Below are 21887 nucleotides of genomic sequence, written 5' to 3' on the forward strand. Positions count from 1 at the left end.
TATTTACTTTTGTGATTTTGGATTTGGTTTATTTGTATATATTTCCGGTGTTTCCTGTTTTATTTTGGTAGTTCACTCTTCCTGTGTCTTGTCTGGTTTTACTTCCCTCCTTTGTTTGTTTTCCCGCCTTTTGTTGATTGTCTGCTCCGCCCTGATTTGTTTCACCTGTGTGTAATCTTGTCTGTTACTTAAACCTGTGTGTTTCCCCTCTGTCCTTGTCGGTTCGTCTCGTCTCCCCAGTCCCGTCTACCTTGTCCTCCGTGTTCATTGTTTCCTCCAGCTCTGGTCCTAGTGTTCCTCCTGCCCGTGTTCTCGTATCCTCTGGTTTGTAGTTTTGTTTTGTTCTCGGTTTGATTTTGGTATGTTTTCTTTGTACTTTGTTCTCCTCCTTGTTTTGTGGTTTTTGGATTTTTGTCAGCTAAATTAAAGCTCGCTTTTATTTAAAAACTTCCGTCCTGCTTGTTTACTCTGCGATTGGGTCAACGTTGTTAAACAGATCACGACATTTACCTTCGCCCAATACTCATTTTTTATCGAATAGAGGCTGAACATATCATAATGTAAATCAATGGCACCTCCCGTGTTGAAAACAGGACGAGAGCTACTTAACGATAGCTGTTAGCAGCAAATATGATAAAAATAAAAGTTATTTTTATAGTATATTATAGTAGTTATTTAGTCACTATATTCGGACAGTAGTGCATGAGACAGGTAATCTGAAAAAAATGCTTCATGGGTATATTTATATTGTACTACTCAACGCTAGTTCAAGGGTGTTGCATATAAATGTGTTGGTATTTGCATTCACAGGGTGGACTCAGGGAGACTTTTGCATTTCAGACGGCACCCCCATACTAAAAGAGCCATATCAGGAAACTGGTGAGTCAAGGCATTTTTGAAGGACACATTCTTGCCCCTCTGCTCCCTCAGCACTGCGAGGCCATAAACTTGATGAAGATTTACTACTGATGCTGCTGATGGATGCATTTAAAACCATCACTTTTCCACCGCCAAGTCACCGAAATCTCCTCCTTAGGGTGCTGTTGAGTGAGGTGTCTCTTGTCCGCAGTAATTTATCTGAACTGAGTTGACAATGTGATAATTGATAAGGAGCCTAGCAACGAGCTGACATTTAGAAGTTGTCAGGCTATTTTCCCCTTGTTCCAGTTTTTCAGCTAAGCTAGGATAAAACTATCTCCCACCTACCGCTTCACTGGCTTTAATTAATTGTGCAGGCAAACAATCAGTATTAACACTAACTTATTTGCTTTCTTGCTGAGAGTTAGAGGAGAAGATTGATACAACTCTCATATGTGTGCCCGTTCAAAACTTAAATAAAGTTTAAAATAAATAAATAAATATGTGCCCGTTCAATACAGTATGAAGCTGGAGCCAAAAGATGGTTATCTTAGCTTAGCATAAAGACTAGAAGTAGGGGGAAACAACTACAAAGAGTATAGAAGCAACGAGACAAAACTCTGGTGTTTTTTTGACAGCCGCCATTTTGGACTGAAAACGCTTATTTTTATTTATATTATTTTTATTTTTCAACACAGGCCATCTTGGTAAAATATGACAATAGAATAGAAATTATTTTGTTTTACTATTTTATGGCCCTTTCAGTCCAAAATGGGGGAAGCGTAGCTTTGCTGCTGGCGCTGATGTTGCAATGGAACAAATAATTGACTTTCTCTTCTTGGCGATATACGTTCTTTGACAACTAGCCAAGCTGTCCGTTTAACCTTATTTCCTGACCGGGAGCAGTGACTTCCTGGTGTCTTGTCGTCACTGTGAGGTTGCCAAGCAACCAGCGGAAACTGATCTGGCCAAGCAATTATCCTGGAAATCACCCTCCGCAAATCCACAAATTCATTTTTACACTTCAGTTGTTGTACGAATTAAACAAATGAGATTATTATTCATTGTTGAGCTTTAGAAACACTGGTAAGATGATTCTGTTACATTTGTTCGGGGTTCGGCTAGCTGTTTTTCCCCTGTTTCCAGACTTTATGATAAGCTAAGCTAAGCTTGACTGCTGGCTGTAGCTTGATATTTAGCATACAAACATAAGAGTGGATTCAATCTTCTCATCTAAACTCTCGTCATGAACTCAAATAAGCGTGTTTCCCAAAATGTCAAACTATTCCTTCAAGACAGCAAACAAGATTTTTTTTTCCAAAATGTTGCACTGTTCCTTTAACCTCACTGTCGTTAGACAAGTTTAACAGATTACTTCAAAGTCAAAGTTCTGCTCAGTTGGAAAACCGTTACTGTTAAACACACACCTAACAATTATTCTGTTAATTTTTCGAGCAGCATGTTAATTATTTTGCACAGACAAGACTGTTGCATCTTATGAGCATGTCATCATCATGCGGTTGTTGCTCACTGTTACACGCAAATTTGATGCCGTATGTGTGAGTTTGTGCACGTCAACATGCTAGCACAGGCATGTAGGGACTGGGAGTGTGGAGGCTGAGCTGCTGGGTCAGGGTGGCTGTGGGCATGCAGACTGTGACTCACACAACGAACGTGACACCTGCGCCGTCCAGGCCGTCACATGTCACTGATCCACACCCCACTTGCGCAAAAACTCTGCCTCTGACGTAAATACTGCAAATGAATCCTGCCTGTCTGCCCCTCGAGGCACAGAAAGGCCTTTTAGGCTCACCAGGTTTTTTTTAGAAGCATTTAATGGCGGCGGTGATGCCCACGTTTCCATTGATTCATTTATCGATTTCCTCCAGTCATGTTTCGCACTAAACGGGGCCTGCGTTTTCGAGGCCGAATATTTCCTCAACATGTGCAGAAGTCCATTGATAGCATGTGGTTCCATTTAATGTAGACACATAAAACAACAAGCAGGAAGCATTAAAACCATGTGAGGCTGGCTGTGCAGCTCTGCAAGGGACCCACTTCTCAATTCGGCCTGTGTACTCACAGCCCAAGACAGGGACACAAACACACACACACACCACACACACATATATACCTGTTGAGGCAATTAGACACGCATGTTCTCCATATTGGAATAATAAATACAGACCGAGAGGTACTGCAGTACTAGAGCTAGTTAATGCGTCTCTTTCAGCCCTCTGTGCCCTATTAGAATAAACAGAAGTGGTTTGCAGGTTTGGGAAAGTTGACGAGTTGCAAACAGACCCACGGGTTCAAGCAGCATTCACATTTATTTCTTCTGGTTTATTTATGCTTGCAACAGCTCCAGTTTTTTTTTTTTTTGCCATATAGAGTTGTGCAATCATTGTGAGAAAGTTTAGACAATAACTGAGATGTATGTTTTAAATCAGGGGTTCTCAAACTTTTTGGGTCCAGGGACCCCTTAAAGGGGAGAAAATGTTCCCCCTCATAATGTTTACTACCGTTTGTACTCTTAGATGCCATTGGAAAATATTTGTGTTCTAAAACTTTTCAACCCAAATACTTCAGACTTGTTTGATAGTGATAAACAGAAACACATTTCAATTTAAATCATGTTAATACCACTTTTATATTCCAGGTGCTTTGTAATCAGATGTCGCTTTAGCTTGGCCGGCTTCATGGCTTCATTCGCTATCACCTGAAGACACATGACGGATTTTGGTCTCCCTTCACTGTCGCTCGAACTGTCGTCATATTTTCTCAATTTAGTTAGTTTGTTCTTAGCGTCACTTGAAGATGTGGACTGACTCAAATATGTCTCCATGCTCGCCAGCTAGTGAGCTGTCTAATAAGCTAAGCTAAGCAGGAACGGTTTGTTGAGAAGTGACTGATTCATGACAGATTGACTTGATTTGTCACAATCATATCAGAGTTTTATATTTGCCGAAAGCTAATGTGGGTGGGAGTAATGGTCACAATATGCTTGTTTTATTGGTATAAATGGTCCCCATCTTTAGATATGCACTTTTTAAAGTTACAGCACAGTTTTATAATTTATAGCTGATTATTTCACGGACCCCCTGACAGAGTGCCACGGACTCCTGGGGTTGCTGATATAATAAACCCCACTCCTCCGCCGAGGGGAAAACAAAAGCCTATTTGAGCTGCTGTTTGACCCAGCTCTGCCAGTGGATATCATTTATTTGTGTCACCCAATAGTGCGGAGGACTCCCGGCGAGATTTCCTCCATGGTAAACAGTCATAAAAAGCCCAGGATTCAGTTGCACAAACACAAATAGCTGACTATTCATAGCACAAATGAGAGCTGCCAGGGACACCAGCAGGCCTTTTTAAATGCACTGTCGCCACTCGTAGAGTTATGGCAATGCTTGGGGTAGAAAACACGGCTGGGTGAAGGGCTGGAGGTGTAAAGGAATTCCCATAAAACTTCCCCTTTCCCTTGTATTTTCTTTTGTTGTCTCCTCCTCTCATTCAGCTCTTTCCTTCTACAGAGGATCACTCTTCTTTCTCTCTTTCTGTTCTCCCTCCACTTTATAATCTTCCGTCAAACAAACCTTTGCTCTGTCCATCTGTGCTGCATGATGCAAATTATGATGGAGACAAGTTATTTTTCCATATCCCATTAATTCTGCTTGTGCCTGTTTATACATACAGTAATATGCCCTCACATAACGTTGTCACGTGAACCATGCAGCAGACTGGATTATGAAAGTGTCAAGTCTCTCCCTCATGGTCAAAAGCTATTTTCTAAGTAAGACATTAACTTGCCATTACCCCCCACAAACCACAACGGAGGGGTGTGTAATTTAGCAGCGCACTGATTGATTGGTCTGTTTATTTTTTTCGTTTGGCCTGACAGGAATTTCAGACTTCAACTTTCAAATTCCTTGCAGATGGCCAGCCGGCCCTTTGAAGGCCCACTGTAATTAACCTTTGCAGGAGAATAACAAACCGGTACACAGAGGCACTGTGGCCTGGCTCAGCTGCTTTGATGTGGTTCCTGTGTTTGCTCTGCCATGCACTGGATGGGAGGTAAACTCGGCTGACATGTCCGGGGCTGCTCAGGGGGCACGTCACACCCCGGGGGTCTGCCTCCTCCCGTCGCACCACCGGCACCATGGAAAGAACTGTTATCGCCTTTCTGAAACATTAGCTACATTTACTTACACAGTGGAGCTTGGCCATCCGCCATAGTCTTAGTTGCGCATATCATACCATGCAGCCGACCCCTGTTGCCTCAACTGAACCGGGGAACATAATATTCCTGTTGGGCTTACATGACCAGACTACTGATCGAGTGAAAAAATACAAACGGCTGCCAGCTTCAACCTCCTCCCTTTACCTGTTATCAGTGGTGGAAGACATATTCAGATCTCTTACTCAATCAAAAATTAGCAAAAAATACTCCATTACAAGTAAAAGCCAGACATATACTTGAGTACATGTATTGTTACCAAAGTGTTGAACCTGCATTCACTGATTTATTGGTCACTTGTGGGCAGCAGAACAAGCTATAAACACAACACTGACATATTATCATTTTAAAGTAAAGTTGATATGGCGAATATATTAGCAAACAGTTGCTTATTTACTCATTCAGCCAGACACTTCGCAACAGTAGCAGTTATTTGTAGTCTTCTCAGTATTTGGTGTTTCTGGTACCCTGATGAATGTAAGTCCAATATTCACTCTCTTTTAGATAGTTGCTAAATACTCTATGTTCACCAACTAGTGGAAAGCTTTGAAGCTAAAAAGCTCTGGGGGATTATTGTCTGTGGGTTCAACCCATCACATGTAGTAATGTTTCCCTTGTTTATATAAAATATTGATTGAGCAGTAGCAGGCTAAAATGTGTTATTATAAACATACTGTACTAAAAGTAAGCATATCCATTATATGGAATGGTCCCATTAAGAGGGTTGTATTATTTTATGTTTTGATTATTATCACCTACGTATCACTGCTCAAGGGGTAGCTAATTTTGATTAATTAATATTAATTGTTGGGATGTTAAATCCATGTATCAATGTATCATATCTTATAAGATGATGATATGTTTTAAACCATCAAAATATCTCAATTTACTGAGCAGCACTAGAATAATGAAAACAAAACTTTAGATGGCTTGTCTGTAACCCAGCGGAACAAAATGGGTTCAAATAGGAATGAATAACGTAATAAACGATTGAACTATTGATTTAAGTTTTAAGTTAATGCTTTATTTCTGTTGTTAGATATTACAGTTGTGATAACTTCGTTAATCTTTTGTTCAGGAAAAAAATAGGGTACGTCCCTCAGGTTTAGTAGTAGTAGCGCCTTGCTTTTGGACGCTTTTTTTTTCTCCGCCATAGCTCCGGTCCCAAACAAACTGAAACATGATACAGCGTGCGTATGCCGTTGTGTCATTGTGCATGCGTAACTGTTGGAAAGCATCAATACAGAGGAATCGATAGTCACAAAGACGTGAGAGCTCATCCCCAGCGTTTTTTCCTGCTTGCCAAAGGGGCGGATATCCTGATGATTTCAACCGTCACTACCAACATTTTACCCGCATTTGGCGAGTGGCAGGTGTTAATTTCAGACCCTGCTCTGACAGATCAGACCCCCACCTGATCTGAACTCAAACAAAGTTTACTTTGACCAATTTTCCCTATGGTCATCATCAGACACTGACTTGGAAGTTACTTGAAAATGTGGAGTAATCCCACATAAGGAGGAATACGCGTAGTGACTTGAGATGATCACCAAACCAAGCACAATATTCTGTGGTTTAAAGAGCCCAGTTTGTTATTTTTCATATCCATTTAAATGTTGCATTTGTTTTGCAATTCATAGGCAAACTAAAGTTGCAGTTAACTGAATTCACTTGTGTTGTTGTGTAAGGTTATTGCACTTAAATCTTAGCTCCATCCAAACCTAGAGCGAGGTGTACTTACCCAGGAGTGGGTTAAATGTCAGTTGACTGAGTAATGTGCCTGCAAAAACTCACTTCATACCTGTAACACCTTTTTAACATGTGTCATCATCCTCTTCATGCAGTACTTTCTTATGGGTTTCATTCATGCTGCTACTGAGCGACAAAAGTTTTCTTCTTCCTGTTGCTAAGCACACAACGCCTCTCCGTACTTGACTGAAAACCCCAGAAGGCAGTCATGTTTGACTCCATCAAACAGTCGGGTCTGGAGGCTATTTTGGCTCTTTCCTGCAACACTGTGGTGGCTTTTAATTAGCTGGGGCTTTAGTGGGAGCTCCATCATCAACAGAGCGTGACGAACACAGCGCTGTTTCTCTGCTCATTAGACCGGCAATGCAGCTTTCCACTCGGCAGACCCGACGGTGTAGCATTGCAGACACTTTATACGAGATCTTCATCGTTCATATAGAGTGCCATTTGACTGCTGTGGCATGAGACCAGTCAGTCATCTCTGTTCCCCCTGAAAATATGTCACACATTCGTGAGGAGTTAATGCTAAACAGGCCGTTGATATCTGGCTTTGCATTCTTTCCCCTGCGCTCTTTTGCTTCATGCACAACTCTGTGTGTTAAGTTGAGTAATATGTCTATGCCTTTGAGCTGCTCACATCGTGCTCTTTTATTACCAAGTATTTACATTTCTTGTTGAAATACTTCCTACTGCTTGTTTTTTATCACTTATACTCAGTGCTTGAAGTGTTAAAGTGCCAGTACTCCTGTTATTCACATGTTGGCTTGTGTATCGGCCGCTATCAGCAATATCTGACGACTTATTCCTATTTATTCATTATTTTCTTTAAGCATATTGTACTGTGTCAGTCATAATCAGCTGTGGTTTTATTGTTATATTATTATACTTGGGTTATGCATCTTCTATAGTTGGCCTATAATACTCCAATAATATTCCAACTGGAACATTGCAGGGTTAAGGTGGTGTGTTTGGTGTTAATAGTTAAAGTGCTTTCCTGTGTTATTTGTAGCCTGTAGTACTGTAGGTATAATTCAGGTTTTAGAAGCAGTGTCATATTATTCAGCAGGATAAAGAGACACATACTGAACTTCTACAGTTAATAAGAGATACCGGGAGATATTGGGTTAGGGGCTCTAAGGTTTTGACTTAAAACTTTGCAATTTTACATCATTTTGGACCATTATTATTACTAGTTAAATTATTATTTTATTACGCCGGCGCTGCGCTGTTATGAGTTGCCATTATGAATCTGCACAGAGAAGATATGGAGAGGGTAGAGAAGAGTACTGGCAGCTTGTACACCAAAGAGTAAAATGACCAGCCCACTTCGAGCATTGCTTATACTTTCAGTTGAAGACTTTGCTTTGTGATGGGTAATGTGATTCAAATATTTAATTTGCCAATTTTTCTCAAAAAACACAGTGCCACTGCAGTACCAAAATCATACCTCATAAATAATAGGGGGGATTTTTTTTGTTCACCCACTTCTGAAGATCATATCTGCCAGTGGCCTGAATTCTCACCCACAGCGCTACAGTAGTTTTTTTCCTTCAACATCGTCTCCATGTGCATTTTAACAGACCCGAGGAACAATGTTGGCCTTGTGAAGGCTTTCCATGCGTTTTCTGTTAAGCACGTGGCATTTCAGAGAAACAGATTCCTTTTGAATTCTTCACAATGGCAATGGATTTTGTGTGTCAAAATGTGGGCAGAGTGGACTCGGGTTCATTTTCAGAAAAAAAAAAAAACATACTCGCTTAGATTAGAATTCACTTGTAGACTGACATGTATGCACTTGGCTGCTTCCTTCTCCTCGCAGAAGTGTTAAAGCATGTGCATGCATTGTGTGTGTGCAGTGGGAAGGTTTCCGCTGGCCCTGAAGTGTCGGCGGTGGGTGGGAGGCGGCGGAGAGCAGTGCAGCGGCTGTAAGCTGTGGACAGATCGGTGCTCCGTCCTATCTGCTGTGTATAGCTGACATTCTGGCTCAATGGGACATTTCAACACCTCGACACTCTATCCACATGGGACGGCAGACAGAGCTGCAGACCTCCCTCTCTCCTCTCTGTCATCCCATCTCTCCTCATCCCTCCTTTTCTCTGTCTAGACAAATGTGCTTTTTGTTTCCTTTTATACCCATGCTTTTATACAGCATTTTGAAGTACAGCTGATTTATTTTTGGCCCTATTCGGTAAAGCCCCAGTCAGGGAATTTTTCTTGGCTCAACAGGAGCCGAGTCAAGTCGACTTTTATACATTCAACATGTATATCAACCGTTAAATTCTGTGTGAACCACTGAGACACAAAGACTACGAGAGAGGGTGTTTTTAAAGGAAACCTGGTATCAAGACAAAGAAAATATAAGATAATGACTATGTACTATGTTAATTCATACTACAGGCAAAGTACATGTGGAAAGCTGTGTAAATTCTGCAAGAACATGTCCAAGCTCAATATCCAAAACATAGTTAGTCTTGACTAAACAAAGCAGACATACCGAATCGGCCACAAGCTCTCATTCAATTCAAGTCAGTTCAATTATAACAATCACCAGGGAAAGCAACAATATATACGCTGCTATAATTATTTTTACATTAACACTGGATCAAATGACTACGTGTGATGTGAAGGGGTTCGCTCATAGTGACAAACCTCACTGATAATTACCACCTGACTGCAGTTTCCCTCCGCTTTACAGAGCGTTTAAGTGTCTTTTAAGCTTAGTTTCATGGCTCACAACTTCACTGTTTTGGTTCACTCTTGCAGCTCTCATCAGCGTAGTTTCTAGACGCAGCAGGCAGCTGTTTTCAACTAACAAGCTCTGATAAACCCACTGTACTCTACCTGCCCATCACCAAACTGCCGATCTGGTCTATCTGGTGGACAGAGTGGAGCATTTAGCAGCTAAAGAGACAGATGTTTCCACCAGGAGTTGGTGGAGACCTAAAACAGCTAAAAATGGAATAAATATTGGACTTAGGTTCATCAGGTGGTCAGGAACACAACTCTAAATTGATGCTGTTATTAACTCCCATTTTTTAATATCTTAGCTATGTGCTGCAGGCACAGCCGTCAATCAAACTTCCTCAATACTGCTGTTTTTTTTCTGGATGAGTGCCACATCGGAGGGGTTTTCCATAATGTCAGTAAATACAAGAGGACAGTAGCACATGTGTGTATATGTGAATGGCAAAAAAATAGTGAATATGGGACTGATCGGCCGGTCATTGGTCATGGCCGATGATGCTGATGCCATTTTTTGTGTATATATTTTCAAAAAATACAAGATACAGCTCTTTATCTTGTGTGGTCACTTGATATTGCAAATGCCTCCTGTTAGAGTCTGGTATCCACTGACTCTGGCCCAGTATAATTGTGATCTCCACTAACTAATTATTAGCAAATATCAAGTATCATCTGTTATTTCTATGAGACCTGAATAAAAGGTGCACATGAGGAGCTGATGGAGGCCAGGAGAGAGACCGGGGCAAAGAAACAGACAGGGAGTGCCCTTTTGCTTGCACTCCGCTCTTTTTATAACTCCCCACGGGTTCACGAAGGCTGGATCCTGCGTGGCTGCCCACGGCGTTCGGTTACCAAGAAGAATTTTATGTGTGCAAAGCTTATATCAGCGGCCACTGGCTGCAAGTATATTATGACTTAGTGCAACCTGATGTGACAGCGTGTGTCACCTTTACTGGCGGCAGGCTCGCAGAGGGTGCAGCTTTGGGGAGCGTACATAAAAGCAGTTACATAGGCTACTGAAATGAGGATTGAATTACTGTCAATTCTGTTTGTATTTTTTTTTCTTCGTTTGCTTGTGTATGATTGGAGTGTTAAGAGAGTAAGAAACAAAGGATACAGACACTGCTAGTCTATCTTAAGCCTGCATTAACTGATGATTTTGCCCTCTCGTGTGCAGCACAATTAGCTCTAAACACAATAAATTGACGCATATAAAGTTGATAAGGCGAATGTGTTAGCAAACATTTACTGATTTACACATCTAGCAGAAACGGAGCAACACTACCTTTCATTTCGTGTCATGTTTCTCACCATTCGATGAATGTAAGTCCGATATTCACTCTTCTTTTAGCTCTGTTTTGGTCTCCAGCAAGCTTTTAAACGCTCTACTATATCACCAGCTAGTCTGTAACTTTGTCTGTCTGGAGTTTGGTGCTGAATAGGTAGTGTACATAAGAGCTTTATAACTGAAAACTGCCTGGTGCGGTTGGAAACAAGATGTTCTACAAGTAGGGAACTCCTTTAAGAAATAACTTGGTGCGTAGGTTGTTTGCTCAAGGTTAGCGAGTGTCGGTGTGCGATCGAGAGAGACAGATAGAGCGAGGGAGCCACAACTTTGGCAAGTTGTGCTGACCTTTTAAGGTGGACCAGCACTATTCTCATTAACAAGCCGCTCCTCCGCGTTTTGCTCAGCACCACACCGCCTCCTTTTCTGGCGGAAACCGTTATATAATAATATTGATTTATGCAGCTTTAAGCGTATGTGATCAAGAATTTCACAGTTTAAAGCATTGATCCAATAATCCAGCAATAACAAAATGAAAATTCCAGTTTTGTACAACTTTGGTATTATTTTCATACTTTGGGCCACATTTAATCACATTGTACTCACAAAGTTAATTCAGAACTGGTTTAAAATAAACCCCAAGCCTGTCAAAGTTATAGGGTAAACAAGTGTAAACCGTAAAATGATTACTAACAATGAATGATTATTATTAACTGTCCATTGTAGATATCCAATGCAATTTACGGAATGACTTACTGGTTCAGCTTTGACATACTGTATTTATGTACTGTAGTTGTGTGGGCCCACATGTGCAATGGGGGATTATTGCTGACACTTCAGGTGCACACAATTTCAGTTTTGTCTGCAAATAAAGTGGGTTCGATAATCTGATGGCTTGTTTACAACTGTCTGATTAGTTGTAGCAGTGCCGTCTAGTTCCCTCTGTTTTTATTTTGATGAGTACGGTGGTATAATATACGATCGAAATTATGCCCAAAGCTATGACTATAATACCTAAATCGTAATGAGTTTACGTGTAAAACAGGCGTGGATGGAGGAGCAGGTCGGAGCTGTGTGACCATCTGTGGCAGTATGACTTTGTTAAGGGACAGGCTGACAGCAGCGTAGGTGGTCTGAGCAGGGCTCAGGTTCTGTACTGCTAATGTCATCTTGCAAAGTCAGCAAACACTTTCTGCCCACACTCACACATACAAACACCACTTTACCTACACCCGCCCACAATGACCATCAATCCCCTCATCTGAGACACCGCGACAACCAGGAAGAGCGACAGCCAGTCTGCTGGTTGTGTGCTGTCTCCACTGCCACCTCATCCCTCTATTTACGCCTCTTTACCTCTTCTTCTCCAGACGTCATTGCAACCATTCCTTGTCTCTCACTCACTGCTTCTCTAATTTGCCCCTGTGTGTATAACGGGAATCCACTGCATGGCTCCAGTGAAACAAAATCCTCAGAATGGGAGTGGGAGAGCGAGCAGGGTGCTCGGAGGAGGTCACCCAGGTTTATGGAAGGTCACGGTGGAGCCCACCTAGCAATCCGGCCCCAACACTGATCAAACAGATGGAGATGTGCTTTGATCGTGTGCCTGGAGGCGCTGCCCCATCCAATGTCCTCCAACAAGTTCTGAAGGGGTACGTAAGTGTCACAAGAGGGGGGTCCACCTCCTAGTCCAGTGCAACAGCTCTGCCTCCGATCCTGACCTCCAGTCCCACCTCAGTCTTGTGACTACAGGGCACGGGGATGGTGGTGGGCATTTGAGCCATGCCTGGAAGGTGACTCCTGGTGCCAGTGTTGGGTTTCAAACTCAACCTACAAAGTGAGAAGCAGAGGCCATGAACCGCCGCTGTCAGGGCAGCGAGGGAGATATAGGGGGGGAAAAAAGGAGAGAGAGACAGTAAATGAGAGTGACAGAGAGAAATTGGAAAGAGAAGACAGAGAGACTGAGAAACGCTAGCTTCATAAACACCCCCGCCGCTTGCTATGCATGCTGGGCATGAATGTGTTTCACCAGAGAGCTCGAGCCCTCACCACAACTGACAGCCCACAATCCCAAACACATTCATTTTTGGGACCATGATGGTCTCTGGCACTAAAATTTGAGATTTTATTTATTTCAATTTGGTGCATAACTTGTTATTAAGTATTGGCTTTGAGCAAACATTTTCACCACAGACGCTTGGGTTAGGCTGCTGTAGGCGTAAAGTCTTAATGATTTGCACTTGGTTGTACAACTGGCACCTTTATCACCAGCAATTACACCACAGTACTTCTGTGGAATAAAGTTATTTCACGCTTTCATTACAAAGATCAATGGAACTGAAAACTGATATTTTCCAGTCATTCTAGATTTAATGTGTACTTTACTGCAAGGCTGCCAGATCTGCTCTGTATCATAAGATACTAGAGATAATAGATCTGAGTCCCAACAGGTTGATTCAAACACTTGCGGTAAATCCACTCCCAGCCGCCAAGCAGGAATGATAGGAATGAACTTCCCACCCACATTCTCTATTGTCATCCTGGGAAGCTGGCGGAGGAGCGATTTTCTTGAGAGAAAGGACGACTTGTAGTGACTATCTTGTGCAAATAAGTCTTTCTGTTTAAAAATCTGTGTTGTATGCAGTGTGTTGTAATTTTTGAGTGTTTTGTTGAGTTTATTTTAGTAGGTCAGGATGTTATACTTTATTTCTAGGTTCAGTTGTGTACGTTGCGGGAAAATTAGAGCTGTCAATCGACTAAAATGTTTAATCGTGATTAATGCGTGATTGTCCATGATTGCTATTAATCACATTTTTTATCTGTTCAAAATGTACCTTAAACGGAGATTTGTCAAGTATTAAACACTCTTATCAACATGGAAGTGGGCAAATATGCTGCTTTATGCAAATGTATGTATATATTCATTACTGGAAACCAATCAACAACACAAAAAAATTATAAATATTTTCCAGAAACCCTCACAGGTACTGCATTTAGCATAAAAATATGCTCAAATCATAACATGGCAAACTCAAGCCCAACAGGCAACAACAGGGATCCTTTTTGACCTCTGACCTTAAGATATGTGAATGAAAATGGGTTTTATGGGTACCCACGAGTCTCCCCTTTACAGACACTTTATGATACTCACATGCAGTTTGGGGCAAAAACTATGCAGTTTTTTAAATGCGGTATAAACGTATTATTTTTGCCTATTCTGAAATGGTGTATTTGAATATTTCTGCATAATGGGGTCCTTAAACAGTCTTGGAATTTCATAAATTAGGTATCACTGTAAAGCTGAGACTCTTGTGGATCCAATGAGCCCAGCTGTATTTTTGTGTGATGATGTTAGTCCTCATAGTAGCCATTTCACTGTAGTGAGACCATTTTTTGAAATTTGATCTCACTGTATAAAATGACCTGTGGTGACCTCTAGGATAATCACAGCCTCATGAAACTTTACAGCCGCAAACTAGAGACCTAGGGCATTCAGAGGATGGATGGCTTTTCTTGGTAGATTAACAATAAGGGGGTTTCAGAGCTGTTCCCAGAACAGAAGTGCTCGCCATCCAATCACCGAAAAATGCAATTTTTGCAGAAATATCCAAAGTTTTGGATACCACATCACAGCATGGCTTTTTCTATGGTGTTTCTCAAGGTCTTGGTGTCTTAATGTGGTATTTTGGAAGGATTATTCATTTTTTTATCAATTATTGAGTGGTAAAAAATGGTTAAATTTTGCACCAAATCTATGTAACAAATGTTATCACCCCAAAAAATTGCTGCAACAATTTATGAGATATAATAGAGCATGGGAATGGCCATCATATACTTATATAATCATGTTCTACGCTCTTATACACTTTTCATAATTTATTTTAATTGATTAATTAGTTTATTCATTAATTTTTCATTTCTTATTAATGACTAGAACAATTTTACACACAGTGTTGAGCTGCATCTCAAATTAATCTTCAGGTTCCCAGCATTCAGATGTATGATGTATGATGATGTACACCACTTCTATGTTACTATGTTCTGTTGCACATACATAGTATACTATTTGAATTGTGTTTGCGCTGAACAGAAATTAACCACAGCTTCGGTTTCCACTTGCAGACACAGAACATTCTGCTCTAATGTGTCTAGACTGTGGAAAGTAGTAGATGTATTAGTCACATGTACAATTTATAAACGGCAAAAAGACAGAGACATGATAGCGTGATACAGCACTGTTGGGCTGTTGATGACAGATTAAATGACAAGCCTATGTCTCTGTGTCTCACACAGGAGCATTCCTGGCTCGCCCTATCGCACTCCTCCCTTCATTCCCCTCTATATGTTTGTTGCTGGGCCTCCCCGGTAGTTGCCAGCTCAAGTGGGCTAAACTTAACTCCCAGCCTACCATGAATTTTGGACATTTATTACCACACCCTCCCTTGTCAGTGCCGCCGCCTTCTTCTCAAACACATGTGTTTCTGTGCCTGCCGCCAAAACCAAAGCAGCAGTCAGCAGAGAGGCTGCTGGAAGGCATGAGAAGCACAGAAAATAGAAATGGAACATGTCCGTTAAATATACAATACAAACATAATACTGAGAGGGAGTCCATCTAAAAATATCCTGGAACGGCACCAACTATAGGACCAGTGGCACCGTCCAAAAATACAAGTTATTGTTACGGGAGGAGACAGCAGGCTGCTGTGTGTGGGTGGGTGTTTGGGCGGGTGCGAGTGGGGATACAGTACAGTACGCGGTTTCTTCTAATCTGTGAAAACAAGTTCAGTAGAGCCACCTGACTACCAAAGTGTTTGCCCTGAGAAAACAGGGAAACCTGCCGCTCATAGAGAAGATAAATCACGCTTGATGAAATTTCCACAGCTTCTTGAAATATGAAACGCAGTGTGATTATGCATCCCTGTCTTTCCCAGTGTGTACGTGTTAGAAAGACAAAGGCGAGAGTGGGAGTGAAAGTCTGTTTACATATCCCAGAGTTCTTATCAACAGTGTCGACTGAGAGGGAAACCTAATCTCACCTTGACCTTCAACCTGCGTGGGACAGCCCCGTTAAAACACACACACCACCCGCCCTCAAAGTACAGTTGGCACAAACGTTAAACATGTCTTATCTTTAGCATTTCTTTTAAGAGGAGGAGGATCCAATACTCCAATAGTCTGTTTGTTCCCCAAATGCATCAAATCATTCCTAATGGGTTCAGATGTCTCCCATTCATTTCCATGTGTTTTTTGTAACACTATAGCCTAGTATTTCACCTGCACTGATGAATATTGTATCTAGGGCTGTCAAAGTTAACGCATTAACGCAAATTTGTTTTAACGCCACTAATTTCTTTAACACATTAAAGCACTTGCGATTTTTAGGTTGTAGAGTGAAGATGGCGTCAGGCATCATATGAAACTAGAAAACCTAAGGAATCCATTGATACCAATCATGTCATACTAGCTTGTCAAGAAAGAGGTTAATGAAAATGGGTTAAATAGTAAATGGACTTGCACTCATATAGCGCTTTTCTAGTCTTCCGACCACTGAAAGCGCTTTACACTACATGTCAGCATTCACCCATTCACACACCTGTCATACACTGATGGCAGAGGCTGCCATGCAAGGTGCCAACTTTGCCCATCAGGATCTGATCTAAATACTCATTGACACACCGATGGCTATGCCTTCGGGAGCAATTTTGGGTTCCATGGGTACCCATGAGTCTCCCCTTTACAGACATGACCACTTTATGATAATCACATGCAGTTTGGGGCAAGTCATAGTCAAGTCACCACACTGACACACTGACAGCTGTTGTTGCCTGTTGGACTTGAGTTTGCCATGTTATGATTTGAGCATATTTTTTATGCTAAATGCAGTACCTGTGAGGGTTTCTGGACAATATTTATCATTGTTTTGTGTTGTTAAAAGTATTAAATACTTGACAAATCTCCCTTTTAAGGTACATTTTGAACAGATAAAAAATGTGTGATTAATTTGTGTTTTATTGCGATTAACTATGGACAATTATGCGATTAGTCATGATTGAACATTTTAATCGATTGACAGCCCTAATTGTATCTGATGCAGAAATGGATTTTCTCCTTTCGGTGGGTCTGAAACAGTTCAACATTTTGATTTTTTTACATGATTTCAATGCTCTTTGCATCAAAAAGATTGTTATTGTCTAAATGACTAGGATCAAGATGTTTAAGTTATATGATTAGAGGGAGTTTGTATGAGTTTACTTTAAGTTTAGATACATAGATAGATCCTCTTTCATGCAGGAACTGGTGCGTCTTACAGTTCTGGCAGCAGCAACAACTCCAGTATGTTTGCAATAAGTACAACAATAAGAAGACAAAACAAAAAGCACCACCCACAGAAACTCCAACTTCATCAAGAGAATCAGAGTAATAGTCTACAGCCATGCTAGATGCTAGGGGCTGTGAGGATGCACTTAGCTAAATGCTGACATCAGCATGCTAATATGGTTACAATGACAATACTAGTAATATGCTGATATTAAAGGGCTGGTCTCTGTTTAAGATATAGAGCAATAATGTCTACCTGAGCAGAGAATGAAGTTGCTCTCTGTATGTGTGTGTTGTAATCCGAGCTTCTCTGTCGTTTATTGACATATCCGAGCCGGCCTGGCGTGCCTTTTAGTGCATGTTTGTGCATGTGAGCGTGCCCTACTGGCTCGCTCACGGCTGCCGCTCTGCACTGCTCTCATACAGCGGTTACAGCTGATAACGCCGTCATTAGCCATTGCGGAAGCGTAGCACCCACCCTCCGGTTCCCCGCCAGGTTAACACTGTCAGCTCTGTCAGCACTGTTGCCGTGGTTTTCACTGTTAGCACCGTTAGCTGCAAGTTGCCGGCTGAACCGTCGCCATGTTGAGAGCCATGCAGAGGCAATAGAAATGCTCCTAATCTCGCATTTAGCACCTTTAATTTTCCTCCTTGCATATATTTTATTTCTTTACTAGAGAAACACACATTGCTCCTCTCATCTACCAATCTACACTGAGGTGCATGAAGCTGCTACATTCCTGTCAGAAGTGGGCAGCAGTGTGTCAGCAGAGTTTTACTTCGACTGATGTAAAGATATATTGCCTGAGCTGGTGGGCGGTAAGAAATCAAGTGCCGATGACAGTCATGTAGTCAACCAAGACTTAGTGCTTTTCTGGGAATCTGAGCCCTTTATTAGATTGTGAAAAAAAGGCGACCGTGCTTCCAGTGAAGACGTCCTCACATTTCTCTGTCAACACCAGCTTGTCCGGTCCAGCCGTGAGAGCGGACGTCCGGCGGGCCGGTCAGGCCGTGGTCACCCAGGGGCTCGATTACTTGTCTACCACCGCCGAGCAGAAGCCGCGGTACCTGGGGGCTTCTGTAATGTTATTCTCTTGTAGTGGGAGAGTAAAAAATGGTTTGCAATGCGGAGACAGATTGAGAAAGCGGCAGCTGTGCAAACATGAATTTCAGCTTGTCCGCAGCAGATGGGGTGTGAGTGTTGGAGGGTCTGCGGACCAGGGAAACTTTCTCCTTGCTACCTGACGCTTTCTGGTCTGCTGATGTGTTGCTCCAGACTGCAGATCCTGATTTAATCTCGACTGTACGGGGGAGAAGTAGACTTCCTCTTGCCATAGTCTGAGAACTGGTTGATGGTTGTCTGAATTAGAAATCTCCAGGTATTGCATGTTTTTCCATGTAGCTGAAGTCTCATTTCAGAAGAGAAAAAATGGTCAAATCCACTGACCCAGTTGGATCTGATTATTGAAATACGAAGTAAGGAGAAAAGAAAAGTGCACATTGCATTCTGATTAATGAATCATGTTTCTATATTGATCAGGATGAGTCCAGGTGCAGCAAGTATGTCAAGAACCTGGAGGCTTTCTCCGGCATCTTTTTTCCTCCCGCTGATTGCCAGAATAACTGTGACCACCACAGTGCACATTTTTCCTTTAATAATTTCCATGCGTCTCGCAGGGATTGAGAAAATTGCTGTCATAAGCGGTACACAGACATATGCTGTTCCCTCCATGTTAAAGTAAACACAGAGGAAACTCACCCTCTTTTTTGTTTACCCTGCTTTTCCAGTCGCCAAACAAATACAGCAAATTGGCCTTAATCAAAACATTGTGAAAGTGCAAATGATTTTTGAACGCAGCCTTCTTGTCTAACTTGAGCGGTAATTCCATTTGAAACATGTGACATGAGTAAGTAATGTATAGCATTTCTGTGTCCTCTAATTCTCCAACCCACAAAAACCTTTCTCTTTCTCTCTGTCTCTCTCATCTGTGCAGCCTCTCATTTCCCCCCGGCCTTGGCCATTAATTAGCACTCGCTTATAAGAAACAGATGACTTTTAATAAATTAGGGTCATGTTTTGAATTGCTTTTAATACTTCCATTCCAGTTCCTAAGCAGCAACATGAAAGCATTCCTCTGCCAGTTCAACCCAACGGCCAGAATTCGCAGAGATTTGAGAGTGGCAGGACAGCTGGGGTAGGAGCTGTGGACACACACACAAGTCCTGAGTTATCCTTTGGGCTCACCATGTTTTACTTTCTCCCAGGCGCAGTCCCTTGTTTTGATAAGCCAGGCTGCCTGATTCATCAGACACTACAGCCTACATTTACAATAATCAGTGCCTCTATCTAGGGCAGTTCCTCATAACCGTTTCAGCACTCAAGATTAAGCCCAGCAGGCCCAGTTGCCATATCTTACCTTACCCCAGCTTTCCCCCTGGAGTCAACTCCTTCCAGACATTTTGTGGTTTCATCTCAAGTTCTCCACTTCAGGGAGATTTTCCTGATTAGTGTCACAGAGCTCAGTGGATGAAATGGCAGAGGTTTCCCCCCCTTTTTCTTCAGAGTGCCAGGCTCTGCACAGCCAAATCCTTACGGTCCTCCATCATTTACATCTATAGGATTTGTCATGCATGGCTGGCCCCAGCTCTGGTCCTAACCAGGAGCTAAACAACTGCAACTCTAATCCTCCTTAAACAAGTCTCCCCCAATGTCACACTGTGTGTCCGCTCACTTTCTTCATTAAACTGGAGTTGTGTGGCCTCCCGTGATTCTTTTTTTTCCCCTCTCTCTTGGCGAATTCGGAGGCACAAGCGTGAAACTCTGTGTAACGTCTGAGTTGGACGACGGCCCAATCTCCACTGAAGGATTTATGTGCATAGATGTTCTTTTTAATGCCAAAAAGAAAGACAAACAAACACAAATGAGTTCTCGAAAGAGGCTGACCTCCAAACCACTGTTTGTAATGCACCTCATAAATCCTTGTAATCACTTCTCCTTTCCCACCTTATTCTGGACATTAGTGACAAATCTATTACTGCAACAACTGAGTCATTACCCCATTTATTTTATTTGCAATCCACTCGATTTTAGCAGGTAAAATTGCCGTATTAATGTCCAACTCTCTTTTTGGCTGTTCACAGCGTAACTAATCTGGGCATGGCTGGTGTTCTGCTTCTGCGCTCTGTCGCTTTCTCTCCTTTTGCATTTTTTTCAAGAAGAAAAATTACCTTCATTTTAGAATAACCAGGGGAACTCGGTCCTTTGAGTTTTTCTCAGAAGGCCTTTACTTTACTTGGTCACTAACGACACCAACTGCAACGGTTTTCTTCTCCTAATGAGACAGATAATTTCTTGGCTCACGCTGAATGTGGGTACTCTTTCTTACTGGCCACCTTTGACTTCATGTTTTTGGCAAAATATAATACCGCAAACCATAGGGATTAGCTTTAACTGCATAAGCCATTGACATTTGACTTGGTTTACAAAGCGTTATAAACGTTTCTCTGTTTCTTCACTTCTCTGTTCTGTATGAATCAACAATCTCTCCATAAAAAGGAGCCTCCACATGTTCCTGATTGAAGTAATTGACCCCTCCTAAGTCCCGCCCCCTTTCGCTCTGCGCTCCAATAACAGTTGAGCAAGCTTGAAACCCCGGCAGAACCTCTGTTGGGTAATACATGTAGGCCTACCTAAATATGCTACGTCTGTTCAATGTATGTAAGTCACATTACATTGGTATCACAATCTTCACGGGCACATTATATTGTATATAGTCACGGTTACTGCAAGGAACTTTCATTTTGTTTTGATTTTGGCATGTTTGATCTTAACCCTCTGAGACCCCTTGGATCACAGGCGATCCCGATCTTTCAAAGGATGTAGCAGGCTCATATATCATATACATATAAATATTATATGAAACTAGAAAAACCTAAAGAATCCAAGTTAGGCTAAATTTTAGCAAGGAATAACTGTCATGGCCATTTTCAAAGGGGTCCCTTGACCTCTGACCTCAATATATGTGAATGAAAATGGGTTTTATGGGTACCCACGAGTCTCCCCTTTACAGACATGCCCAAAGGTCAAAAGCTTTTGATGCCAAATCACAACATAGGTTTTTCCATGGTGTTCCTCAAGGTATTGGTGTCTTAATGTGGTATTTTGGAGGGATTATTGATCATTTTTATCAATTCTCGATTGGTAAAAATGGTTAAATCTAGCATCAAATTTGTGTAACAAATGGTATCAACCCAAAAATTGCTGCAACAACTTATTAGACATAAGTGAGCATGGAAATGGCCATCACAAACTTTGATCATAATGTTCTAAACTCTGATACGCTTTCACAATTTATTTTAAATAATGAATGAATGAATGAATGAATGAATTGATTAATTAATTATTTAATTAATGTTTATTTCTGATTTACGACTAGAACAATTTGAGACACAGCGCTGATTCAGATGACGTACACCACTTCTATGTGACATATACTGTTGACCTGCTATCTGCCCCTAAAGACCCCCTGTACCCCTCTAAAAAAGACAAAATTGGGTCTATTGTGGGTCTCAGAGGGTTAAAAGATGATTTTGCTAATAAAACGGCATGTAAATTGAGCTTAGGTGAATGTTTACTCTACCCTCCATGTTGGTGGGAGCTGACCGCTCCTCACTGCTTTCTCTATAGCTGTAAGAACT

The 21887-nt window shown here is 41.7% G+C and overlaps 1 long non-coding RNA gene across 1 annotated transcript; it reads left to right on the forward strand.

The window, feature by feature from the left end:
- Positions 1 to 14433: 14433 nt before the first annotated feature.
- LOC119492341 lies at positions 14434 to 21419 on the forward strand. Its single transcript, XR_005207759.1, has 3 exons — positions 14434 to 14483; positions 14868 to 14869; positions 21272 to 21419. It is a non-coding gene; the product is annotated as an uncharacterized LOC119492341 (long non-coding RNA).
- The last annotated feature ends 468 nt before the right edge of the window (positions 21420 to 21887 follow it).

Source organism: Sebastes umbrosus, chromosome 8, assembly GCF_015220745.1.
Source record: "Sebastes umbrosus isolate fSebUmb1 chromosome 8, fSebUmb1.pri, whole genome shotgun sequence".
In the NCBI taxonomy this organism is placed as follows: Eukaryota; Metazoa; Chordata; class Actinopteri; order Perciformes; family Sebastidae; genus Sebastes; species Sebastes umbrosus.